Source organism: Atractosteus spatula, unplaced genomic scaffold, assembly GCF_055471065.1.
Source record: "Atractosteus spatula isolate fAtrSpa1 unplaced genomic scaffold, fAtrSpa1.hap1 Scaffold_236, whole genome shotgun sequence".
NCBI classification, from domain to species: domain Eukaryota; kingdom Metazoa; phylum Chordata; class Actinopteri; order Semionotiformes; family Lepisosteidae; genus Atractosteus; species Atractosteus spatula.
In genome coordinates, this window is record NW_028296804.1 from 14,778 (window position 1) to 37,007 (window position 22,230).

General features: G+C 52.9%; 34 non-coding genes and 1 pseudogene across 34 annotated transcripts; all 35 read right to left on the reverse strand.

The window, feature by feature from the left end:
• Window positions 1–347: 347 nt before the first annotated feature.
• On the reverse strand, window positions 348–466 carry LOC148808197 (5S ribosomal RNA). Its single transcript, XR_016088343.1, has one exon. It is a non-coding gene; the product is annotated as a 5S ribosomal RNA (ribosomal RNA).
• Window positions 467–922: 456 nt separating this feature from the next.
• LOC148808198 (5S ribosomal RNA) lies at window positions 923–1,041 on the reverse strand (annotated as a pseudogene).
• Window positions 1,042–1,497: 456 nt separating this feature from the next.
• On the reverse strand, window positions 1,498–1,616 carry LOC148808199 (5S ribosomal RNA). The gene has a single exon (XR_016088344.1). It is a non-coding gene; the product is annotated as a 5S ribosomal RNA (ribosomal RNA).
• A 456-nt stretch (window positions 1,617–2,072) lies between these two features.
• On the reverse strand, window positions 2,073–2,191 carry LOC148808200 (5S ribosomal RNA). Its single transcript, XR_016088345.1, has one exon. It is a non-coding gene; the product is annotated as a 5S ribosomal RNA (ribosomal RNA).
• A 537-nt stretch (window positions 2,192–2,728) lies between these two features.
• LOC148808201 (5S ribosomal RNA) lies at window positions 2,729–2,847 on the reverse strand. Its single transcript, XR_016088346.1, has one exon. It is a non-coding gene; the product is annotated as a 5S ribosomal RNA (ribosomal RNA).
• A 537-nt stretch (window positions 2,848–3,384) lies between these two features.
• Window positions 3,385–3,503, reverse strand: LOC148808202 (5S ribosomal RNA). Its single transcript, XR_016088348.1, has one exon. It is a non-coding gene; the product is annotated as a 5S ribosomal RNA (ribosomal RNA).
• A 537-nt stretch (window positions 3,504–4,040) lies between these two features.
• LOC148808203 (5S ribosomal RNA) lies at window positions 4,041–4,159 on the reverse strand. Its single transcript, XR_016088349.1, has one exon. It is a non-coding gene; the product is annotated as a 5S ribosomal RNA (ribosomal RNA).
• Window positions 4,160–4,696: 537 nt separating this feature from the next.
• LOC148808204 (5S ribosomal RNA) lies at window positions 4,697–4,815 on the reverse strand. The gene has a single exon (XR_016088350.1). It is a non-coding gene; the product is annotated as a 5S ribosomal RNA (ribosomal RNA).
• A 456-nt stretch (window positions 4,816–5,271) lies between these two features.
• Window positions 5,272–5,390, reverse strand: LOC148808205 (5S ribosomal RNA). The gene has a single exon (XR_016088351.1). It is a non-coding gene; the product is annotated as a 5S ribosomal RNA (ribosomal RNA).
• Window positions 5,391–5,927: 537 nt separating this feature from the next.
• LOC148808206 (5S ribosomal RNA) lies at window positions 5,928–6,046 on the reverse strand. The gene has a single exon (XR_016088352.1). It is a non-coding gene; the product is annotated as a 5S ribosomal RNA (ribosomal RNA).
• Window positions 6,047–6,583: 537 nt separating this feature from the next.
• Window positions 6,584–6,702, reverse strand: LOC148808207 (5S ribosomal RNA). Its single transcript, XR_016088353.1, has one exon. It is a non-coding gene; the product is annotated as a 5S ribosomal RNA (ribosomal RNA).
• A 537-nt stretch (window positions 6,703–7,239) lies between these two features.
• On the reverse strand, window positions 7,240–7,358 carry LOC148808208 (5S ribosomal RNA). Its single transcript, XR_016088354.1, has one exon. It is a non-coding gene; the product is annotated as a 5S ribosomal RNA (ribosomal RNA).
• Window positions 7,359–7,814: 456 nt separating this feature from the next.
• On the reverse strand, window positions 7,815–7,933 carry LOC148808209 (5S ribosomal RNA). Its single transcript, XR_016088355.1, has one exon. It is a non-coding gene; the product is annotated as a 5S ribosomal RNA (ribosomal RNA).
• Window positions 7,934–8,389: 456 nt separating this feature from the next.
• Window positions 8,390–8,508, reverse strand: LOC148808210 (5S ribosomal RNA). Its single transcript, XR_016088356.1, has one exon. It is a non-coding gene; the product is annotated as a 5S ribosomal RNA (ribosomal RNA).
• Window positions 8,509–9,045: 537 nt separating this feature from the next.
• On the reverse strand, window positions 9,046–9,164 carry LOC148808211 (5S ribosomal RNA). Its single transcript, XR_016088357.1, has one exon. It is a non-coding gene; the product is annotated as a 5S ribosomal RNA (ribosomal RNA).
• Window positions 9,165–9,701: 537 nt separating this feature from the next.
• LOC148808212 (5S ribosomal RNA) lies at window positions 9,702–9,820 on the reverse strand. Its single transcript, XR_016088359.1, has one exon. It is a non-coding gene; the product is annotated as a 5S ribosomal RNA (ribosomal RNA).
• Window positions 9,821–10,357: 537 nt separating this feature from the next.
• Window positions 10,358–10,476, reverse strand: LOC148808213 (5S ribosomal RNA). Its single transcript, XR_016088360.1, has one exon. It is a non-coding gene; the product is annotated as a 5S ribosomal RNA (ribosomal RNA).
• Window positions 10,477–11,013: 537 nt separating this feature from the next.
• LOC148808214 (5S ribosomal RNA) lies at window positions 11,014–11,132 on the reverse strand. The gene has a single exon (XR_016088361.1). It is a non-coding gene; the product is annotated as a 5S ribosomal RNA (ribosomal RNA).
• A 456-nt stretch (window positions 11,133–11,588) lies between these two features.
• On the reverse strand, window positions 11,589–11,707 carry LOC148808215 (5S ribosomal RNA). Its single transcript, XR_016088362.1, has one exon. It is a non-coding gene; the product is annotated as a 5S ribosomal RNA (ribosomal RNA).
• Window positions 11,708–12,163: 456 nt separating this feature from the next.
• Window positions 12,164–12,282, reverse strand: LOC148808216 (5S ribosomal RNA). The gene has a single exon (XR_016088363.1). It is a non-coding gene; the product is annotated as a 5S ribosomal RNA (ribosomal RNA).
• A 537-nt stretch (window positions 12,283–12,819) lies between these two features.
• Window positions 12,820–12,938, reverse strand: LOC148808217 (5S ribosomal RNA). Its single transcript, XR_016088364.1, has one exon. It is a non-coding gene; the product is annotated as a 5S ribosomal RNA (ribosomal RNA).
• A 456-nt stretch (window positions 12,939–13,394) lies between these two features.
• LOC148808218 (5S ribosomal RNA) lies at window positions 13,395–13,513 on the reverse strand. Its single transcript, XR_016088365.1, has one exon. It is a non-coding gene; the product is annotated as a 5S ribosomal RNA (ribosomal RNA).
• A 537-nt stretch (window positions 13,514–14,050) lies between these two features.
• LOC148808219 (5S ribosomal RNA) lies at window positions 14,051–14,169 on the reverse strand. Its single transcript, XR_016088366.1, has one exon. It is a non-coding gene; the product is annotated as a 5S ribosomal RNA (ribosomal RNA).
• Window positions 14,170–14,706: 537 nt separating this feature from the next.
• LOC148808220 (5S ribosomal RNA) lies at window positions 14,707–14,825 on the reverse strand. Its single transcript, XR_016088367.1, has one exon. It is a non-coding gene; the product is annotated as a 5S ribosomal RNA (ribosomal RNA).
• A 537-nt stretch (window positions 14,826–15,362) lies between these two features.
• On the reverse strand, window positions 15,363–15,481 carry LOC148808221 (5S ribosomal RNA). Its single transcript, XR_016088368.1, has one exon. It is a non-coding gene; the product is annotated as a 5S ribosomal RNA (ribosomal RNA).
• Window positions 15,482–15,937: 456 nt separating this feature from the next.
• Window positions 15,938–16,056, reverse strand: LOC148808222 (5S ribosomal RNA). Its single transcript, XR_016088370.1, has one exon. It is a non-coding gene; the product is annotated as a 5S ribosomal RNA (ribosomal RNA).
• Window positions 16,057–16,593: 537 nt separating this feature from the next.
• On the reverse strand, window positions 16,594–16,712 carry LOC148808223 (5S ribosomal RNA). Its single transcript, XR_016088371.1, has one exon. It is a non-coding gene; the product is annotated as a 5S ribosomal RNA (ribosomal RNA).
• Window positions 16,713–17,249: 537 nt separating this feature from the next.
• LOC148808224 (5S ribosomal RNA) lies at window positions 17,250–17,368 on the reverse strand. The gene has a single exon (XR_016088325.1). It is a non-coding gene; the product is annotated as a 5S ribosomal RNA (ribosomal RNA).
• Window positions 17,369–17,905: 537 nt separating this feature from the next.
• On the reverse strand, window positions 17,906–18,024 carry LOC148808225 (5S ribosomal RNA). Its single transcript, XR_016088372.1, has one exon. It is a non-coding gene; the product is annotated as a 5S ribosomal RNA (ribosomal RNA).
• Window positions 18,025–18,480: 456 nt separating this feature from the next.
• Window positions 18,481–18,599, reverse strand: LOC148808226 (5S ribosomal RNA). Its single transcript, XR_016088373.1, has one exon. It is a non-coding gene; the product is annotated as a 5S ribosomal RNA (ribosomal RNA).
• Window positions 18,600–19,136: 537 nt separating this feature from the next.
• On the reverse strand, window positions 19,137–19,255 carry LOC148808227 (5S ribosomal RNA). Its single transcript, XR_016088374.1, has one exon. It is a non-coding gene; the product is annotated as a 5S ribosomal RNA (ribosomal RNA).
• A 456-nt stretch (window positions 19,256–19,711) lies between these two features.
• On the reverse strand, window positions 19,712–19,830 carry LOC148808228 (5S ribosomal RNA). The gene has a single exon (XR_016088319.1). It is a non-coding gene; the product is annotated as a 5S ribosomal RNA (ribosomal RNA).
• A 537-nt stretch (window positions 19,831–20,367) lies between these two features.
• Window positions 20,368–20,486, reverse strand: LOC148808229 (5S ribosomal RNA). Its single transcript, XR_016088320.1, has one exon. It is a non-coding gene; the product is annotated as a 5S ribosomal RNA (ribosomal RNA).
• Window positions 20,487–21,023: 537 nt separating this feature from the next.
• On the reverse strand, window positions 21,024–21,142 carry LOC148808230 (5S ribosomal RNA). The gene has a single exon (XR_016088321.1). It is a non-coding gene; the product is annotated as a 5S ribosomal RNA (ribosomal RNA).
• A 537-nt stretch (window positions 21,143–21,679) lies between these two features.
• Window positions 21,680–21,798, reverse strand: LOC148808231 (5S ribosomal RNA). The gene has a single exon (XR_016088322.1). It is a non-coding gene; the product is annotated as a 5S ribosomal RNA (ribosomal RNA).
• Between the last annotated feature and the right edge of the window lie 432 nt (window positions 21,799–22,230).

Below are 22,230 nucleotides of genomic sequence, written 5' to 3' on the forward strand. Positions count from 1 at the left end.
AAGGGCGCTATAGAGGATCGCTGTGGAGAGCTGCTGCTGTGCTTTGACATCTGAGCTCTGTGGAAAACGATCTCAATACAATTCTGAAAAACGCGACTCCCCGAACGCCAGCCGAACAAGTCTCCACAGCCGAAGCGCTGTGTCTCTTTTCAGCTGGCGATAAACCTTTCCTCGATCCTTTGCGGACTTGTAAAACTGTTCATGATCAGAATAAAAAACGCTCACGCTAATACACAAGCACCCGTGTCTCGCCAAAGCTGACAAATAAACAGACGGACAAGCCGCACTGCACGTGTGAACAGGGGAATGAGCGAGCGAGCGGGGATAGGGCGCCTCCTGCGCTTAAAAGCTTACAGCACCTGGTATTCCCAGGCGGTCTCCCATCCAAGTACTAACCAGGCCCATCCCTGTTTAGCTTCCGAGATCAGACGAGATCAGGCGTGCTCAAGGGGGTGTGGCCGTAAGCGAGAGCAAGGCTCGCTGGCACCCTTCTTATAGAGAGGACAGCTCCGTCACCTCTTTTACGACGCTGCTTTTTTCTTGCTTCCTTCCAATGAGGACGGAGCTGCGGGAGAAAGGGCGCTATAGAGGATCGCTGTGGAGAGCTGCTGCTGTGCTTTGACATCTGAGCTCTGTGGAAAACGATCTCAATACAATTCTGAAAAACGCGACTCCCCGAACGCCAGCCGAACAAGTCTCCACAGCCGAAGCGCTGTGTCTCTTTTCAGCTGGCGATAAACCTTTCCTCGATCCTTTGCGGACTTGTAAAACTGTTCATGATCAGAATAAAAAACGCTCACGCTAATACACAAGCACCCGTGTCTCGCCAAAGCTGACAAATAAACAGACGGACAAGCCGCACTGCACGTGTGAACAGGGGAATGAGCGAGCGAGCGGGGATAGGGCGCCTCCTGCGCTTAAAAGCTTACAGCACCTGGTATTCCCAGGCGGTCTCCCATCCAAGTACTAACCAGGCCCATCCCTGTTTAGCTTCCGACATCAGACGAGATCAGGCGTGCTCAAGGGGGTGTGGCCGTAAGCGAGAGCAAGGCTCGCTGGCACCCTTCTTATAGAGAGGACAGCTCCGTCACCTCTTTTACGACGCTGCTTTTTTCTTGCTTCCTTCCAATGAGGACGGAGCTGCGGGAGAAAGGGCGCTATAGAGGATCGCTGTGGAGAGCTGCTGCTGTGCTTTGACATCTGAGCTCTGTGGAAAACGATCTCAATACAATTCTGAAAAACGCGACTCCCCGAACGCCAGCCGAACAAGTCTCCACAGCCGAAGCGCTGTGTCTCTTTTCAGCTGGCGATAAACCTTTCCTCGATCCTTTGCGGACTTGTAAAACTGTTCATGATCAGAATAAAAAACGCTCACGCTAATACACAAGCACCCGTGTCTCGCCAAAGCTGACAAATAAACAGACGGACAAGCCGCACTGCACGTGTGAACAGGGGAATGAGCGAGCGAGCGGGGATAGGGCGCCTCCTGCGCTTAAAAGCTTACAGCACCTGGTATTCCCAGGCGGTCTCCCATCCAAGTACTAACCAGGCCCATCCCTGTTTAGCTTCCGAGATCAGACGAGATCAGGCGTGCTCAAGGGGGTGTGGCCGTAAGCGAGAGCAAGGCTCGCTGGCACCCTTCTTATAGAGAGGACAGCTCCGTCACCTCTTTTACGACGCTGCTTTTTTCTTGCTTCCTTCCAATGAGGACGGAGCTGCGGGAGAAAGGGCGCTATAGAGGATCGCTGTGGAGAGCTGCTGCTGTGCTTTGACATCTGAGCTCTGTGGAAAACGATCTCAATACAATTCTGAAAAACGCGACTCCCCGAACGCCAGCCGAACAAGTCTCCACAGCCGAAGCGCTGTGTCTCTTTTCAGCTGGCGATAAACCTTTCCTCGATCCTTTGCGGACTTGTAAAACTGTTCATGATCAGAATAAAAAACGCTCACGCTAATACACAAGCACCCGTGTCTCGCCAAAGCTGACAAATAAACAGACGGACAAGCCGCACTGCACGTGTGAACAGGGGAATGAGCGAGCGAGCGGGGATAGGGCGCCTCCTGCGCTTAAAAGCTTACAGCACCTGGTATTCCCAGGCGGTCTCCCATCCAAGTACTAACCAGGCCCATCCCTGTTTAGCTTCCGAGATCAGACGAGATCAGGCGTGCTCAAGGGGGTGTGGCCGTAAGCGAGAGCAAGGCTCGCTGGCACCCTTCTTATAGAGAGGACAGCTCCGTCACCTCTTTTACGACGCTGCTTTTTTTCCCTTGCGTTTTTCTCTTCTTCCCACGTTCTCTCTCTTCACTGCCTTCGTCCCCGCTCTATTTCACTTCAGCCTTTCACTCTTGCTTCCTTCCAATGAGGACGGAGCTGCGGGAGAAAGGGCGCTATAGAGGATCGCTGTGGAGAGCTGCTGCTGTGCTTTGACATCTGAGCTCTGTGGAAAACGATCTCAATACAATTCTGAAAAACGCGACTCCCCGAACGCCAGCCGAACAAGTCTCCACAGCCGAAGCGCTGTGTCTCTTTTCAGCTGGCGATAAACCTTTCCTCGATCCTTTGCGGACTTGTAAAACTGTTCATGATCAGAATAAAAAACGCTCACGCTAATACACAAGCACCCGTGTCTCGCCAAAGCTGACAAATAAACAGACGGACAAGCCGCACTGCACGTGTGAACAGGGGAATGAGCGAGCGAGCGGGGATAGGGCGCCTCCTGCGCTTAAAAGCTTACAGCACCTGGTATTCCCAGGCGGTCTCCCATCCAAGTACTAACCAGGCCCATCCCTGTTTAGCTTCCGAGATCAGACGAGATCAGGCGTGCTCAAGGGGGTGTGGCCGTAAGCGAGAGCAAGGCTCGCTGGCACCCTTCTTATAGAGAGGACAGCTCCGTCACCTCTTTTACGACGCTGCTTTTTTTCCCTTGCGTTTTTCTCTTCTTCCCACGTTCTCTCTCTTCACTGCCTTCGTCCCCGCTCTATTTCACTTCAGCCTTTCACTCTTGCTTCCTTCCAATGAGGACGGAGCTGCGGGAGAAAGGGCGCTATAGAGGATCGCTGTGGAGAGCTGCTGCTGTGCTTTGACATCTGAGCTCTGTGGAAAACGATCTCAATACAATTCTGAAAAACGCGACTCCCCGAACGCCAGCCGAACAAGTCTCCACAGCCGAAGCGCTGTGTCTCTTTTCAGCTGGCGATAAACCTTTCCTCGATCCTTTGCGGACTTGTAAAACTGTTCATGATCAGAATAAAAAACGCTCACGCTAATACACAAGCACCCGTGTCTCGCCAAAGCTGACAAATAAACAGACGGACAAGCCGCACTGCACGTGTGAACAGGGGAATGAGCGAGCGAGCGGGGATAGGGCGCCTCCTGCGCTTAAAAGCTTACAGCACCTGGTATTCCCAGGCGGTCTCCCATCCAAGTACTAACCAGGCCCATCCCTGTTTAGCTTCCGAGATCAGACGAGATCAGGCGTGCTCAAGGGGGTGTGGCCGTAAGCGAGAGCAAGGCTCGCTGGCACCCTTCTTATAGAGAGGACAGCTCCGTCACCTCTTTTACGACGCTGCTTTTTTTCCCTTGCGTTTTTCTCTTCTTCCCACGTTCTCTCTCTTCACTGCCTTCGTCCCCGCTCTATTTCACTTCAGCCTTTCACTCTTGCTTCCTTCCAATGAGGACGGAGCTGCGGGAGAAAGGGCGCTATAGAGGATCGCTGTGGAGAGCTGCTGCTGTGCTTTGACATCTGAGCTCTGTGGAAAACGATCTCAATACAATTCTGAAAAACGCGACTCCCCGAACGCCAGCCGAACAAGTCTCCACAGCCGAAGCGCTGTGTCTCTTTTCAGCTGGCGATAAACCTTTCCTCGATCCTTTGCGGACTTGTAAAACTGTTCATGATCAGAATAAAAAACGCTCACGCTAATACACAAGCACCCGTGTCTCGCCAAAGCTGACAAATAAACAGACGGACAAGCCGCACTGCACGTGTGAACAGGGGAATGAGCGAGCGAGCGGGGATAGGGCGCCTCCTGCGCTTAAAAGCTTACAGCACCTGGTATTCCCAGGCGGTCTCCCATCCAAGTACTAACCAGGCCCATCCCTGTTTAGCTTCCGAGATCAGACGAGATCAGGCGTGCTCAAGGGGGTGTGGCCGTAAGCGAGAGCAAGGCTCGCTGGCACCCTTCTTATAGAGAGGACAGCTCCGTCACCTCTTTTACGACGCTGCTTTTTTTCCCTTGCGTTTTTCTCTTCTTCCCACGTTCTCTCTCTTCACTGCCTTCGTCCCCGCTCTATTTCACTTCAGCCTTTCACTCTTGCTTCCTTCCAATGAGGACGGAGCTGCGGGAGAAAGGGCGCTATAGAGGATCGCTGTGGAGAGCTGCTGCTGTGCTTTGACATCTGAGCTCTGTGGAAAACGATCTCAATACAATTCTGAAAAACGCGACTCCCCGAACGCCAGCCGAACAAGTCTCCACAGCCGAAGCGCTGTGTCTCTTTTCAGCTGGCGAGAAACCTTTCCTCGATCCTTTGCGGACTTGTAAAACTGTTCATGATCAGAATAAAAAACGCTCACGCTAATACACAAGCACCCGTGTCTCGCCAAAGCTGACAAATAAACAGACGGACAAGCCGCACTGCACGTGTGAACAGGGGAATGAGCGAGCGAGCGGGGATAGGGCGCCTCCTGCGCTTAAAAGCTTACAGCACCTGGTATTCCCAGGCGGTCTCCCATCCAAGTACTAACCAGGCCCATCCCTGTTTAGCTTCCGAGATCAGACGAGATCAGGCGTGCTCAAGGGGGTGTGGCCGTAAGCGAGAGCAAGGCTCGCTGGCACCCTTCTTATAGAGAGGACAGCTCCGTCACCTCTTTTACGACGCTGCTTTTTTCTTGCTTCCTTCCAATGAGGACGGAGCTGCGGGAGAAAGGGCGCTATAGAGGATCGCTGTGGAGAGCTGCTGCTGTGCTTTGACATCTGAGCTCTGTGGAAAACGATCTCAATACAATTCTGAAAAACGCGACTCCCCGAACGCCAGCCGAACAAGTCTCCACAGCCGAAGCGCTGTGTCTCTTTTCAGCTGGCGATAAACCTTTCCTCGATCCTTTGCGGACTTGTAAAACTGTTCATGATCAGAATAAAAAACGCTCACGCTAATACACAAGCACCCGTGTCTCGCCAAAGCTGACAAATAAACAGACGGACAAGCCGCACTGCACGTGTGAACAGGGGAATGAGCGAGCGAGCGGGGATAGGGCGCCTCCTGCGCTTAAAAGCTTACAGCACCTGGTATTCCCAGGCGGTCTCCCATCCAAGTACTAACCAGGCCCATCCCTGTTTAGCTTCCGAGATCAGACGAGATCAGGCGTGCTCAAGGGGGTGTGGCCGTAAGCGAGAGCAAGGCTCGCTGGCACCCTTCTTATAGAGAGGACAGCTCCGTCACCTCTTTTACGACGCTGCTTTTTTTCCCTTGCGTTTTTCTCTTCTTCCCACGTTCTCTCTCTTCACTGCCTTCGTCCCCGCTCTATTTCACTTCAGCCTTTCACTCTTGCTTCCTTCCAATGAGGACGGAGCTGCGGGAGAAAGGGCGCTATAGAGGATCGCTGTGGAGAGCTGCTGCTGTGCTTTGACATCTGAGCTCTGTGGAAAACGATCTCAATACAATTCTGAAAAACGCGACTCCCCGAACGCCAGCCGAACAAGTCTCCACAGCCGAAGCGCTGTGTCTCTTTTCAGCTGGCGATAAACCTTTCCTCGATCCTTTGCGGACTTGTAAAACTGTTCATGATCAGAATAAAAAACGCTCACGCTAATACACAAGCACCCGTGTCTCGCCAAAGCTGACAAATAAACAGACGGACAAGCCGCACTGCACGTGTGAACAGGGGAATGAGCGAGCGAGCGGGGATAGGGCGCCTCCTGCGCTTAAAAGCTTACAGCACCTGGTATTCCCAGGCGGTCTCCCATCCAAGTACTAACCAGGCCCATCCCTGTTTAGCTTCCGAGATCAGACGAGATCAGGCGTGCTCAAGGGGGTGTGGCCGTAAGCGAGAGCAAGGCTCGCTGGCACCCTTCTTATAGAGAGGACAGCTCCGTCACCTCTTTTACGACGCTGCTTTTTTTCCCTTGCGTTTTTCTCTTCTTCCCACGTTCTCTCTCTTCACTGCCTTCGTCCCCGCTCTATTTCACTTCAGCCTTTCACTCTTGCTTCCTTCCAATGAGGACGGAGCTGCGGGAGAAAGGGCGCTATAGAGGATCGCTGTGGAGAGCTGCTGCTGTGCTTTGACATCTGAGCTCTGTGGAAAACGATCTCAATACAATTCTGAAAAACGCGACTCCCCGAACGCCAGCCGAACAAGTCTCCACAGCCGAAGCGCTGTGTCTCTTTTCAGCTGGCGATAAACCTTTCCTCGATCCTTTGCGGACTTGTAAAACTGTTCATGATCAGAATAAAAAACGCTCACGCTAATACACAAGCACCCGTGTCTCGCCAAAGCTGACAAATAAACAGACGGACAAGCCGCACTGCACGTGTGAACAGGGGAATGAGCGAGCGAGCGGGGATAGGGCGCCTCCTGCGCTTAAAAGCTTACAGCACCTGGTATTCCCAGGCGGTCTCCCATCCAAGTACTAACCAGGCCCATCCCTGTTTAGCTTCCGAGATCAGACGAGATCAGGCGTGCTCAAGGGGGTGTGGCCGTAAGCGAGAGCAAGGCTCGCTGGCACCCTTCTTATAGAGAGGACAGCTCCGTCACCTCTTTTACGACGCTGCTTTTTTTCCCTTGCGTTTTTCTCTTCTTCCCACGTTCTCTCTCTTCACTGCCTTCGTCCCCGCTCTATTTCACTTCAGCCTTTCACTCTTGCTTCCTTCCAATGAGGACGGAGCTGCGGGAGAAAGGGCGCTATAGAGGATCGCTGTGGAGAGCTGCTGCTGTGCTTTGACATCTGAGCTCTGTGGAAAACGATCTCAATACAATTCTGAAAAACGCGACTCCCCGAACGCCAGCCGAACAAGTCTCCACAGCCGAAGCGCTGTGTCTCTTTTCAGCTGGCGATAAACCTTTCCTCGATCCTTTGCGGACTTGTAAAACTGTTCATGATCAGAATAAAAAACGCTCACGCTAATACACAAGCACCCGTGTCTCGCCAAAGCTGACAAATAAACAGACGGACAAGCCGCACTGCACGTGTGAACAGGGGAATGAGCGAGCGAGCGGGGATAGGGCGCCTCCTGCGCTTAAAAGCTTACAGCACCTGGTATTCCCAGGCGGTCTCCCATCCAAGTACTAACCAGGCCCATCCCTGTTTAGCTTCCGAGATCAGACGAGATCAGGCGTGCTCAAGGGGGTGTGGCCGTAAGCGAGAGCAAGGCTCGCTGGCACCCTTCTTATAGAGAGGACAGCTCCGTCACCTCTTTTACGACGCTGCTTTTTTCTTGCTTCCTTCCAATGAGGACGGAGCTGCGGGAGAAAGGGCGCTATAGAGGATCGCTGTGGAGAGCTGCTGCTGTGCTTTGACATCTGAGCTCTGTGGAAAACGATCTCAATACAATTCTGAAAAACGCGACTCCCCGAACGCCAGCCGAACAAGTCTCCACAGCCGAAGCGCTGTGTCTCTTTTCAGCTGGCGATAAACCTTTCCTCGATCCTTTGCGGACTTGTAAAACTGTTCATGATCAGAATAAAAAACGCTCACGCTAATACACAAGCACCCGTGTCTCGCCAAAGCTGACAAATAAACAGACGGACAAGCCGCACTGCACGTGTGAACAGGGGAATGAGCGAGCGAGCGGGGATAGGGCGCCTCCTGCGCTTAAAAGCTTACAGCACCTGGTATTCCCAGGCGGTCTCCCATCCAAGTACTAACCAGGCCCATCCCTGTTTAGCTTCCGAGATCAGACGAGATCAGGCGTGCTCAAGGGGGTGTGGCCGTAAGCGAGAGCAAGGCTCGCTGGCACCCTTCTTATAGAGAGGACAGCTCCGTCACCTCTTTTACGACGCTGCTTTTTTCTTGCTTCCTTCCAATGAGGACGGAGCTGCGGGAGAAAGGGCGCTATAGAGGATCGCTGTGGAGAGCTGCTGCTGTGCTTTGACATCTGAGCTCTGTGGAAAACGATCTCAATACAATTCTGAAAAACGCGACTCCCCGAACGCCAGCCGAACAAGTCTCCACAGCCGAAGCGCTGTGTCTCTTTTCAGCTGGCGATAAACCTTTCCTCGATCCTTTGCGGACTTGTAAAACTGTTCATGATCAGAATAAAAAACGCTCACGCTAATACACAAGCACCCGTGTCTCGCCAAAGCTGACAAATAAACAGACGGACAAGCCGCACTGCACGTGTGAACAGGGGAATGAGCGAGCGAGCGGGGATAGGGCGCCTCCTGCGCTTAAAAGCTTACAGCACCTGGTATTCCCAGGCGGTCTCCCATCCAAGTACTAACCAGGCCCATCCCTGTTTAGCTTCCGAGATCAGACGAGATCAGGCGTGCTCAAGGGGGTGTGGCCGTAAGCGAGAGCAAGGCTCGCTGGCACCCTTCTTATAGAGAGGACAGCTCCGTCACCTCTTTTACGACGCTGCTTTTTTTCCCTTGCGTTTTTCTCTTCTTCCCACGTTCTCTCTCTTCACTGCCTTCGTCCCCGCTCTATTTCACTTCAGCCTTTCACTCTTGCTTCCTTCCAATGAGGACGGAGCTGCGGGAGAAAGGGCGCTATAGAGGATCGCTGTGGAGAGCTGCTGCTGTGCTTTGACATCTGAGCTCTGTGGAAAACGATCTCAATACAATTCTGAAAAACGCGACTCCCCGAACGCCAGCCGAACAAGTCTCCACAGCCGAAGCGCTGTGTCTCTTTTCAGCTGGCGATAAACCTTTCCTCGATCCTTTGCGGACTTGTAAAACTGTTCATGATCAGAATAAAAAACGCTCACGCTAATACACAAGCACCCGTGTCTCGCCAAAGCTGACAAATAAACAGACGGACAAGCCGCACTGCACGTGTGAACAGGGGAATGAGCGAGCGAGCGGGGATAGGGCGCCTCCTGCGCTTAAAAGCTTACAGCACCTGGTATTCCCAGGCGGTCTCCCATCCAAGTACTAACCAGGCCCATCCCTGTTTAGCTTCCGAGATCAGACGAGATCAGGCGTGCTCAAGGGGGTGTGGCCGTAAGCGAGAGCAAGGCTCGCTGGCACCCTTCTTATAGAGAGGACAGCTCCGTCACCTCTTTTACGACGCTGCTTTTTTTCCCTTGCGTTTTTCTCTTCTTCCCACGTTCTCTCTCTTCACTGCCTTCGTCCCCGCTCTATTTCACTTCAGCCTTTCACTCTTGCTTCCTTCCAATGAGGACGGAGCTGCGGGAGAAAGGGCGCTATAGAGGATCGCTGTGGAGAGCTGCTGCTGTGCTTTGACATCTGAGCTCTGTGGAAAACGATCTCAATACAATTCTGAAAAACGCGACTCCCCGAACGCCAGCCGAACAAGTCTCCACAGCCGAAGCGCTGTGTCTCTTTTCAGCTGGCGATAAACCTTTCCTCGATCCTTTGCGGACTTGTAAAACTGTTCATGATCAGAATAAAAAACGCTCACGCTAATACACAAGCACCCGTGTCTCGCCAAAGCTGACAAATAAACAGACGGACAAGCCGCACTGCACGTGTGAACAGGGGAATGAGCGAGCGAGCGGGGATAGGGCGCCTCCTGCGCTTAAAAGCTTACAGCACCTGGTATTCCCAGGCGGTCTCCCATCCAAGTACTAACCAGGCCCATCCCTGTTTAGCTTCCGAGATCAGACGAGATCAGGCGTGCTCAAGGGGGTGTGGCCGTAAGCGAGAGCAAGGCTCGCTGGCACCCTTCTTATAGAGAGGACAGCTCCGTCACCTCTTTTACGACGCTGCTTTTTTTCCCTTGCGTTTTTCTCTTCTTCCCACGTTCTCTCTCTTCACTGCCTTCGTCCCCGCTCTATTTCACTTCAGCCTTTCACTCTTGCTTCCTTCCAATGAGGACGGAGCTGCGGGAGAAAGGGCGCTATAGAGGATCGCTGTGGAGAGCTGCTGCTGTGCTTTGACATCTGAGCTCTGTGGAAAACGATCTCAATACAATTCTGAAAAACGCGACTCCCCGAACGCCAGCCGAACAAGTCTCCACAGCCGAAGCGCTGTGTCTCTTTTCAGCTGGCGATAAACCTTTCCTCGATCCTTTGCGGACTTGTAAAACTGTTCATGATCAGAATAAAAAACGCTCACGCTAATACACAAGCACCCGTGTCTCGCCAAAGCTGACAAATAAACAGACGGACAAGCCGCACTGCACGTGTGAACAGGGGAATGAGCGAGCGAGCGGGGATAGGGCGCCTCCTGCGCTTAAAAGCTTACAGCACCTGGTATTCCCAGGCGGTCTCCCATCCAAGTACTAACCAGGCCCATCCCTGTTTAGCTTCCGAGATCAGACGAGATCAGGCGTGCTCAAGGGGGTGTGGCCGTAAGCGAGAGCAAGGCTCGCTGGCACCCTTCTTATAGAGAGGACAGCTCCGTCACCTCTTTTACGACGCTGCTTTTTTTCCCTTGCGTTTTTCTCTTCTTCCCACGTTCTCTCTCTTCACTGCCTTCGTCCCCGCTCTATTTCACTTCAGCCTTTCACTCTTGCTTCCTTCCAATGAGGACGGAGCTGCGGGAGAAAGGGCGCTATAGAGGATCGCTGTGGAGAGCTGCTGCTGTGCTTTGACATCTGAGCTCTGTGGAAAACGATCTCAATACAATTCTGAAAAACGCGACTCCCCGAACGCCAGCCGAACAAGTCTCCACAGCCGAAGCGCTGTGTCTCTTTTCAGCTGGCGATAAACCTTTCCTCGATCCTTTGCGGACTTGTAAAACTGTTCATGATCAGAATAAAAAACGCTCACGCTAATACACAAGCACCCGTGTCTCGCCAAAGCTGACAAATAAACAGACGGACAAGCCGCACTGCACGTGTGAACAGGGGAATGAGCGAGCGAGCGGGGATAGGGCGCCTCCTGCGCTTAAAAGCTTACAGCACCTGGTATTCCCAGGCGGTCTCCCATCCAAGTACTAACCAGGCCCATCCCTGTTTAGCTTCCGAGATCAGACGAGATCAGGCGTGCTCAAGGGGGTGTGGCCGTAAGCGAGAGCAAGGCTCGCTGGCACCCTTCTTATAGAGAGGACAGCTCCGTCACCTCTTTTACGACGCTGCTTTTTTCTTGCTTCCTTCCAATGAGGACGGAGCTGCGGGAGAAAGGGCGCTATAGAGGATCGCTGTGGAGAGCTGCTGCTGTGCTTTGACATCTGAGCTCTGTGGAAAACGATCTCAATACAATTCTGAAAAACGCGACTCCCCGAACGCCAGCCGAACAAGTCTCCACAGCCGAAGCGCTGTGTCTCTTTTCAGCTGGCGATAAACCTTTCCTCGATCCTTTGCGGACTTGTAAAACTGTTCATGATCAGAATAAAAAACGCTCACGCTAATACACAAGCACCCGTGTCTCGCCAAAGCTGACAAATAAACAGACGGACAAGCCGCACTGCACGTGTGAACAGGGGAATGAGCGAGCGAGCGGGGATAGGGCGCCTCCTGCGCTTAAAAGCTTACAGCACCTGGTATTCCCAGGCGGTCTCCCATCCAAGTACTAACCAGGCCCATCCCTGTTTAGCTTCCGAGATCAGACGAGATCAGGCGTGCTCAAGGGGGTGTGGCCGTAAGCGAGAGCAAGGCTCGCTGGCACCCTTCTTATAGAGAGGACAGCTCCGTCACCTCTTTTACGACGCTGCTTTTTTCTTGCTTCCTTCCAATGAGGACGGAGCTGCGGGAGAAAGGGCGCTATAGAGGATCGCTGTGGAGAGCTGCTGCTGTGCTTTGACATCTGAGCTCTGTGGAAAACGATCTCAATACAATTCTGAAAAACGCGACTCCCCGAACGCCAGCCGAACAAGTCTCCACAGCCGAAGCGCTGTGTCTCTTTTCAGCTGGCGATAAACCTTTCCTCGATCCTTTGCGGACTTGTAAAACTGTTCATGATCAGAATAAAAAACGCTCACGCTAATACACAAGCACCCGTGTCTCGCCAAAGCTGACAAATAAACAGACGGACAAGCCGCACTGCACGTGTGAACAGGGGAATGAGCGAGCGAGCGGGGATAGGGCGCCTCCTGCGCTTAAAAGCTTACAGCACCTGGTATTCCCAGGCGGTCTCCCATCCAAGTACTAACCAGGCCCATCCCTGTTTAGCTTCCGAGATCAGACGAGATCAGGCGTGCTCAAGGGGGTGTGGCCGTAAGCGAGAGCAAGGCTCGCTGGCACCCTTCTTATAGAGAGGACAGCTCCGTCACCTCTTTTACGACGCTGCTTTTTTTCCCTTGCGTTTTTCTCTTCTTCCCACGTTCTCTCTCTTCACTGCCTTCGTCCCCGCTCTATTTCACTTCAGCCTTTCACTCTTGCTTCCTTCCAATGAGGACGGAGCTGCGGGAGAAAGGGCGCTATAGAGGATCGCTGTGGAGAGCTGCTGCTGTGCTTTGACATCTGAGCTCTGTGGAAAACGATCTCAATACAATTCTGAAAAACGCGACTCCCCGAACGCCAGCCGAACAAGTCTCCACAGCCGAAGCGCTGTGTCTCTTTTCAGCTGGCGATAAACCTTTCCTCGATCCTTTGCGGACTTGTAAAACTGTTCATGATCAGAATAAAAAACGCTCACGCTAATACACAAGCACCCGTGTCTCGCCAAAGCTGACAAATAAACAGACGGACAAGCCGCACTGCACGTGTGAACAGGGGAATGAGCGAGCGAGCGGGGATAGGGCGCCTCCTGCGCTTAAAAGCTTACAGCACCTGGTATTCCCAGGCGGTCTCCCATCCAAGTACTAACCAGGCCCATCCCTGTTTAGCTTCCGAGATCAGACGAGATCAGGCGTGCTCAAGGGGGTGTGGCCGTAAGCGAGAGCAAGGCTCGCTGGCACCCTTCTTATAGAGAGGACAGCTCCGTCACCTCTTTTACGACGCTGCTTTTTTCTTGCTTCCTTCCAATGAGGACGGAGCTGCGGGAGAAAGGGCGCTATAGAGGATCGCTGTGGAGAGCTGCTGCTGTGCTTTGACATCTGAGCTCTGTGGAAAACGATCTCAATACAATTCTGAAAAACGCGACTCCCCGAACGCCAGCCGAACAAGTCTCCACAGCCGAAGCGCTGTGTCTCTTTTCAGCTGGCGATAAACCTTTCCTCGATCCTTTGCGGACTTGTAAAACTGTTCATGATCAGAATAAAAAACGCTCACGCTAATACACAAGCACCCGTGTCTCGCCAAAGCTGACAAATAAACAGACGGACAAGCCGCACTGCACGTGTGAACAGGGGAATGAGCGAGCGAGCGGGGATAGGGCGCCTCCTGCGCTTAAAAGCTTACAGCACCTGGTATTCCCAGGCGGTCTCCCATCCAAGTACTAACCAGGCCCATCCCTGTTTAGCTTCCGAGATCAGACGAGATCAGGCGTGCTCAAGGGGGTGTGGCCGTAAGCGAGAGCAAGGCTCGCTGGCACCCTTCTTATAGAGAGGACAGCTCCGTCACCTCTTTTACGACGCTGCTTTTTTTCCCTTGCGTTTTTCTCTTCTTCCCACGTTCTCTCTCTTCACTGCCTTCGTCCCCGCTCTATTTCACTTCAGCCTTTCACTCTTGCTTCCTTCCAATGAGGACGGAGCTGCGGGAGAAAGGGCGCTATAGAGGATCGCTGTGGAGAGCTGCTGCTGTGCTTTGACATCTGAGCTCTGTGGAAAACGATCTCAATACAATTCTGAAAAACGCGACTCCCCGAACGCCAGCCGAACAAGTCTCCACAGCCGAAGCGCTGTGTCTCTTTTCAGCTGGCGATAAACCTTTCCTCGATCCTTTGCGGACTTGTAAAACTGTTCATGATCAGAATAAAAAACGCTCACGCTAATACACAAGCACCCGTGTCTCGCCAAAGCTGACAAATAAACAGACGGACAAGCCGCACTGCACGTGTGAACAGGGGAATGAGCGAGCGAGCGGGGATAGGGCGCCTCCTGCGCTTAAAAGCTTACAGCACCTGGTATTCCCAGGCGGTCTCCCATCCAAGTACTAACCAGGCCCATCCCTGTTTAGCTTCCGAGATCAGACGAGATCAGGCGTGCTCAAGGGGGTGTGGCCGTAAGCGAGAGCAAGGCTCGCTGGCACCCTTCTTATAGAGAGGACAGCTCCGTCACCTCTTTTACGACGCTGCTTTTTTTCCCTTGCGTTTTTCTCTTCTTCCCACGTTCTCTCTCTTCACTGCCTTCGTCCCCGCTCTATTTCACTTCAGCCTTTCACTCTTGCTTCCTTCCAATGAGGACGGAGCTGCGGGAGAAAGGGCGCTATAGAGGATCGCTGTGGAGAGCTGCTGCTGTGCTTTGACATCTGAGCTCTGTGGAAAACGATCTCAATACAATTCTGAAAAACGCGACTCCCCGAACGCCAGCCGAACAAGTCTCCACAGCCGAAGCGCTGTGTCTCTTTTCAGCTGGCGATAAACCTTTCCTCGATCCTTTGCGGACTTGTAAAACTGTTCATGATCAGAATAAAAAACGCTCACGCTAATACACAAGCACCCGTGTCTCGCCAAAGCTGACAAATAAACAGACGGACAAGCCGCACTGCACGTGTGAACAGGGGAATGAGCGAGCGAGCGGGGATAGGGCGCCTCCTGCGCTTAAAAGCTTACAGCACCTGGTATTCCCAGGCGGTCTCCCATCCAAGTACTAACCAGGCCCATCCCTGTTTAGCTTCCGAGATCAGACGAGATCAGGCGTGCTCAAGGGGGTGTGGCCGTAAGCGAGAGCAAGGCTCGCTGGCACCCTTCTTATAGAGAGGACAGCTCCGTCACCTCTTTTACGACGCTGCTTTTTTTCCCTTGCGTTTTTCTCTTCTTCCCACGTTCTCTCTCTTCACTGCCTTCGTCCCCGCTCTATTTCACTTCAGCCTTTCACTCTTGCTTCCTTCCAATGAGGACGGAGCTGCGGGAGAAAGGGCGCTATAGAGGATCGCTGTGGAGAGCTGCTGCTGTGCTTTGACATCTGAGCTCTGTGGAAAACGATCTCAATACAATTCTGAAAAACGCGACTCCCCGAACGCCAGCCGAACAAGTCTCCACAGCCGAAGCGCTGTGTCTCTTTTCAGCTGGCGATAAACCTTTCCTCGATCCTTTGCGGACTTGTAAAACTGTTCATGATCAGAATAAAAAACGCTCACGCTAATACACAAGCACCCGTGTCTCGCCAAAGCTGACAAATAAACAGACGGACAAGCCGCACTGCACGTGTGAACAGGGGAATGAGCGAGCGAGCGGGGATAGGGCGCCTCCTGCGCTTAAAAGCTTACAGCACCTGGTATTCCCAGGCGGTCTCCCATCCAAGTACTAACCAGGCCCATCCCTGTTTAGCTTCCGAGATCAGACGAGATCAGGCGTGCTCAAGGGGGTGTGGCCGTAAGCGAGAGCAAGGCTCGCTGGCACCCTTCTTATAGAGAGGACAGCTCCGTCACCTCTTTTACGACGCTGCTTTTTTCTTGCTTCCTTCCAATGAGGACGGAGCTGCGGGAGAAAGGGCGCTATAGAGGATCGCTGTGGAGAGCTGCTGCTGTGCTTTGACATCTGAGCTCTGTGGAAAACGATCTCAATACAATTCTGAAAAACGCGACTCCCCGAACGCCAGCCGAACAAGTCTCCACAGCCGAAGCGCTGTGTCTCTTTTCAGCTGGCGATAAACCTTTCCTCGATCCTTTGCGGACTTGTAAAACTGTTCATGATCAGAATAAAAAACGCTCACGCTAATACACAAGCACCCGTGTCTCGCCAAAGCTGACAAATAAACAGACGGACAAGCCGCACTGCACGTGTGAACAGGGGAATGAGCGAGCGAGCGGGGATAGGGCGCCTCCTGCGCTTAAAAGCTTACAGCACCTGGTATTCCCAGGCGGTCTCCCATCCAAGTACTAACCAGGCCCATCCCTGTTTAGCTTCCGAGATCAGACGAGATCAGGCGTGCTCAAGGGGGTGTGGCCGTAAGCGAGAGCAAGGCTCGCTGGCACCCTTCTTATAGAGAGGACAGCTCCGTCACCTCTTTTACGACGCTGCTTTTTTTCCCTTGCGTTTTTCTCTTCTTCCCACGTTCTCTCTCTTCACTGCCTTCGTCCCCGCTCTATTTCACTTCAGCCTTTCACTCTTGCTTCCTTCCAATGAGGACGGAGCTGCGGGAGAAAGGGCGCTATAGAGGATCGCTGTGGAGAGCTGCTGCTGTGCTTTGACATCTGAGCTCTGTGGAAAACGATCTCAATACAATTCTGAAAAACGCGACTCCCCGAACGCCAGCCGAACAAGTCTCCACAGCCGAAGCGCTGTGTCTCTTTTCAGCTGGCGATAAACCTTTCCTCGATCCTTTGCGGACTTGTAAAACTGTTCATGATCAGAATAAAAAACGCTCACGCTAATACACAAGCACCCGTGTCTCGCCAAAGCTGACAAATAAACAGACGGACAAGCCGCACTGCACGTGTGAACAGGGGAATGAGCGAGCGAGCGGGGATAGGGCGCCTCCTGCGCTTAAAAGCTTACAGCACCTGGTATTCCCAGGCGGTCTCCCATCCAAGTACTAACCAGGCCCATCCCTGTTTAGCTTCCGAGATCAGACGAGATCAGGCGTGCTCAAGGGGGTGTGGCCGTAAGCGAGAGCAAGGCTCGCTGGCACCCTTCTTATAGAGAGGACAGCTCCGTCACCTCTTTTACGACGCTGCTTTTTTTCCCTTGCGTTTTTCTCTTCTTCCCACGTTCTCTCTCTTCACTGCCTTCGTCCCCGCTCTATTTCACTTCAGCCTTTCACTCTTGCTTCCTTCCAATGAGGACGGAGCTGCGGGAGAAAGGGCGCTATAGAGGATCGCTGTGGAGAGCTGCTGCTGTGCTTTGACATCTGAGCTCTGTGGAAAACGATCTCAATACAATTCTGAAAAACGCGACTCCCCGAACGCCAGCCGAACAAGTCTCCACAGCCGAAGCGCTGTGTCTCTTTTCAGCTGGCGATAAACCTTTCCTCGATCCTTTGCGGACTTGTAAAACTGTTCATGATCAGAATAAAAAACGCTCACGCTAATACACAAGCACCCGTGTCTCGCCAAAGCTGACAAATAAACAGACGGACAAGCCGCACTGCACGTGTGAACAGGGGAATGAGCGAGCGAGCGGGGATAGGGCGCCTCCTGCGCTTAAAAGCTTACAGCACCTGGTATTCCCAGGCGGTCTCCCATCCAAGTACTAACCAGGCCCATCCCTGTTTAGCTTCCGAGATCAGACGAGATCAGGCGTGCTCAAGGGGGTGTGGCCGCAAGCGAGAGCAAGGCTCGCTGGCACCCTTCTTATAGAGAGGACAGCTCCGTCACCTCTTTTACGACGCTGCTTTTTTTCCCTTGCGTTTTTCTCTTCTTCCCACGTTCTCTCTCTTCACTGCCTTCGTCCCCGCTCTATTTCACTTCAGCCTTTCACTCTTGCTTCCTTCCAATGAGGACGGAGCTGCGGGAGAAAGGGCGCTATAGAGGATCGCTGTGGAGAGCTGCTGCTGTGCTTTGACATCTGAGCTCTGTGGAAAACGATCTCAATACAATTCTGAAAAACGCGACTCCCCGAACGCCAGCCGAACAAGTCTCCACAGCCGAAGCGCTGTGTCTCTTTTCAGCTGGCGATAAACCTTTCCTCGATCCTTTGCGGACTTGTAAAACTGTTCATGATCAGAATAAAAAACGCTCACGCTAATACACAAGCACCCGTGTCTCGCCAAAGCTGACAAATAAACAGACGGACAAGCCGCACTGCACGTGTGAACAGGGGAATGAGCGAGCGAGCGGGGATAGGGCGCCTCCTGCGCTTAAAAGCTTACAGCACCTGGTATTCCCAGGCGGTCTCCCATCCAAGTACTAACCAGGCCCATCCCTGTTTAGCTTCCGAGATCAGACGAGATCAGGCGTGCTCAAGGGGGTGTGGCCGTAAGCGAGAGCAAGGCTCGCTGGCACCCTTCTTATAGAGAGGACAGCTCCGTCACCTCTTTTACGACGCTGCTTTTTTCTTGCTTCCTTCCAATGAGGACGGAGCTGCGGGAGAAAGGGCGCTATAGAGGATCGCTGTGGAGAGCTGCTGCTGTGCTTTGACATCTGAGCTCTGTGGAAAACGATCTCAATACAATTCTGAAAAACGCGACTCCCCGAACGCCAGCCGAACAAGTCTCCACAGCCGAAGCGCTGTGTCTCTTTTCAGCTGGCGATAAACCTTTCCTCGATCCTTTGCGGACTTGTAAAACTGTTCATGATCAGAATAAAAAACGCTCACGCTAATACACAAGCACCCGTGTCTCGCCAAAGCTGACAAATAAACAGACGGACAAGCCGCACTGCACGTGTGAACAGGGGAATGAGCGAGCGAGCGGGGATAGGGCGCCTCCTGCGCTTAAAAGCTTACAGCACCTGGTATTCCCAGGCGGTCTCCCATCCAAGTACTAACCAGGCCCATCCCTGTTTAGCTTCCGAGATCAGACGAGATCAGGCGTGCTCAAGGGGGTGTGGCCGTAAGCGAGAGCAAGGCTCGCTGGCACCCTTCTTATAGAGAGGACAGCTCCGTCACCTCTTTTACGACGCTGCTTTTTTTCCCTTGCGTTTTTCTCTTCTTCCCACGTTCTCTCTCTTCACTGCCTTCGTCCCCGCTCTATTTCACTTCAGCCTTTCACTCTTGCTTCCTTCCAATGAGGACGGAGCTGCGGGAGAAAGGGCGCTATAGAGGATCGCTGTGGAGAGCTGCTGCTGTGCTTTGACATCTGAGCTCTGTGGAAAACGATCTCAATACAATTCTGAAAAACGCGACTCCCCGAACGCCAGCCGAACAAGTCTCCACAGCCGAAGCGCTGTGTCTCTTTTCAGCTGGCGATAAACCTTTCCTCGATCCTTTGCGGACTTGTAAAACTGTTCATGATCAGAATAAAAAACGCTCACGCTAATACACAAGCACCCGTGTCTCGCCAAAGCTGACAAATAAACAGACGGACAAGCCGCACTGCACGTGTGAACAGGGGAATGAGCGAGCGAGCGGGGATAGGGCGCCTCCTGCGCTTAAAAGCTTACAGCACCTGGTATTCCCAGGCGGTCTCCCATCCAAGTACTAACCAGGCCCATCCCTGTTTAGCTTCCGAGATCAGACGAGATCAGGCGTGCTCAAGGGGGTGTGGCCGTAAGCGAGAGCAAGGCTCGCTGGCACCCTTCTTATAGAGAGGACAGCTCCGTCACCTCTTTTACAACGCTGCTTTTTTCTTGCTTCCTTCCAATGAGGACGGAGCTGCGGGAGAAAGGGCGCTATAGAGGATCGCTGTGGAGAGCTGCTGCTGTGCTTTGACATCTGAGCTCTGTGGAAAACGATCTCAATACAATTCTGAAAAACGCGACTCCCCGAACGCCAGCCGAACAAGTCTCCACAGCCGAAGCGCTGTGTCTCTTTTCAGCTGGCGATAAACCTTTCCTCGATCCTTTGCGGACTTGTAAAACTGTTCATGATCAGAATAAAAAACGCTCACGCTAATACACAAGCACCCGTGTCTCGCCAAAGCTGACAAATAAACAGACGGACAAGCCGCACTGCACGTGTGAACAGGGGAATGAGCGAGCGAGCGGGGATAGGGCGCCTCCTGCGCTTAAAAGCTTACAGCACCTGGTATTCCCAGGCGGTCTCCCATCCAAGTACTAACCAGGCCCATCCCTGTTTAGCTTCCGAGATCAGACGAGATCAGGCGTGCTCAAGGGGGTGTGGCCGTAAGCGAGAGCAAGGCTCGCTGGCACCCTTCTTATAGAGAGGACAGCTCCGTCACCTCTTTTACGACGCTGCTTTTTTTCCCTTGCGTTTTTCTCTTCTTCCCACGTTCTCTCTCTTCACTGCCTTCGTCCCCGCTCTATTTCACTTCAGCCTTTCACTCTTGCTTCCTTCCAATGAGGACGGAGCTGCGGGAGAAAGGGCGCTATAGAGGATCGCTGTGGAGAGCTGCTGCTGTGCTTTGACATCTGAGCTCTGTGGAAAACGATCTCAATACAATTCTGAAAAACGCGACTCCCCGAACGCCAGCCGAACAAGTCTCCACAGCCGAAGCGCTGTGTCTCTTTTCAGCTGGCGATAAACCTTTCCTCGATCCTTTGCGGACTTGTAAAACTGTTCATGATCAGAATAAAAAACGCTCACGCTAATACACAAGCACCCGTGTCTCGCCAAAGCTGACAAATAAACAGACGGACAAGCCGCACTGCACGTGTGAACAGGGGAATGAGCGAGCGAGCGGGGATAGGGCGCCTCCTGCGCTTAAAAGCTTACAGCACCTGGTATTCCCAGGCGGTCTCCCATCCAAGTACTAACCAGGCCCATCCCTGTTTAGCTTCCGAGATCAGACGAGATCAGGCGTGCTCAAGGGGGTGTGGCCGTAAGCGAGAGCAAGGCTCGCTGGCACCCTTCTTATAGAGAGGACAGCTCCGTCACCTCTTTTACGACGCTGCTTTTTTTCCCTTGCGTTTTTCTCTTCTTCCCACGTTCTCTCTCTTCACTGCCTTCGTCCCCGCTCTATTTCACTTCAGCCTTTCACTCTTGCTTCCTTCCAATGAGGACGGAGCTGCGGGAGAAAGGGCGCTATAGAGGATCGCTGTGGAGAGCTGCTGCTGTGCTTTGACATCTGAGCTCTGTGGAAAACGATCTCAATACAATTCTGAAAAACGCGACTCCCCGAACGCCAGCCGAACAAGTCTCCACAGCCGAAGCGCTGTGTCTCTTTTCAGCTGGCGATAAACCTTTCCTCGATCCTTTGCGGACTTGTAAAACTGTTCATGATCAGAATAAAAAACGCTCACGCTAATACACAAGCACCCGTGTCTCGCCAAAGCTGACAAATAAACAGACGGACAAGCCGCACTGCACGTGTGAACAGGGGAATGAGCGAGCGAGCGGGGATAGGGCGCCTCCTGCGCTTAAAAGCTTACAGCACCTGGTATTCCCAGGCGGTCTCCCATCCAAGTACTAACCAGGCCCATCCCTGTTTAGCTTCCGAGATCAGACGAGATCAGGCGTGCTCAAGGGGGTGTGGCCGTAAGCGAGAGCAAGGCTCGCTGGCACCCTTCTTATAGAGAGGACAGCTCCGTCACCTCTTTTACGACGCTGCTTTTTTTCCCTTGCGTTTTTCTCTTCTTCCCACGTTCTCTCTCTTCACTGCCTTCGTCCCCGCTCTATTTCACTTCAGCCTTTCACTCTTGCTTCCTTCCAATGAGGACGGAGCTGCGGGAGAAAGGGCGCTATAGAGGATCGCTGTGGAGAGCTGCTGCTGTGCTTTGACATCTGAGCTCTGTGGAAAACGATCTCAATACAATTCTGAAAAACGCGACTCCCCGAACGCCAGCCGAACAAGTCTCCACAGCCGAAGCGCTGTGTCTCTTTTCAGCTGGCGATAAACCTTTCCTCGATCCTTTGCGGACTTGTAAAACTGTTCATGATCAGAATAAAAAACGCTCACGCTAATACACAAGCACCCGTGTCTCGCCAAAGCTGACAAATAAACAGACGGACAAGCCGCACTGCACGTGTGAACAGGGGAATGAGCGAGCGAGCGGGGATAGGGCGCCTCCTGCGCTTAAAAGCTTACAGCACCTGGTATTCCCAGGCGGTCTCCCACCCAAGTACTAACCAGGCCCATCCCTGTTTAGCTTCCGAGATCAGACGAGATCAGGCGTGCTCAAGGGGGTGTGGCCGCAAGCGAGAGCAAGGCTCGCTGGCACCCTTCTTATAGAGAGGACAGCTCCGTCACCTCTTTTACGACGCTACTTTTTTTCCCTTGCGTTTTTCTCTTCTTCCCACGTTCTCTCTCTTCACTGCCTTCGTCCCCGCTCTATTTCACTTCAGCCTTTCACTCTTGCTTCCTTCCAATGAGGACGGAGCTGCGGGAGAAAGGGCGCTATAGAGGATCGCTGTGGAGAGCTGCTGCTGTGCTTTGACATCTGAGCTCTGTGGAAAACGATCTCAATACAATTCTGAAAAACGCGACTCCCCGAACGCCAGCCGAACAAGTCTCCACAGCCGAAGCGCTGTGTCTCTTTTCAGCTGGCGATAAACCTTTCCTCGATCCTTTGCGGACTTGTAAAACTGTTCATGATCAGAATAAAAAACGCTCACGCTAATACACAAGCACC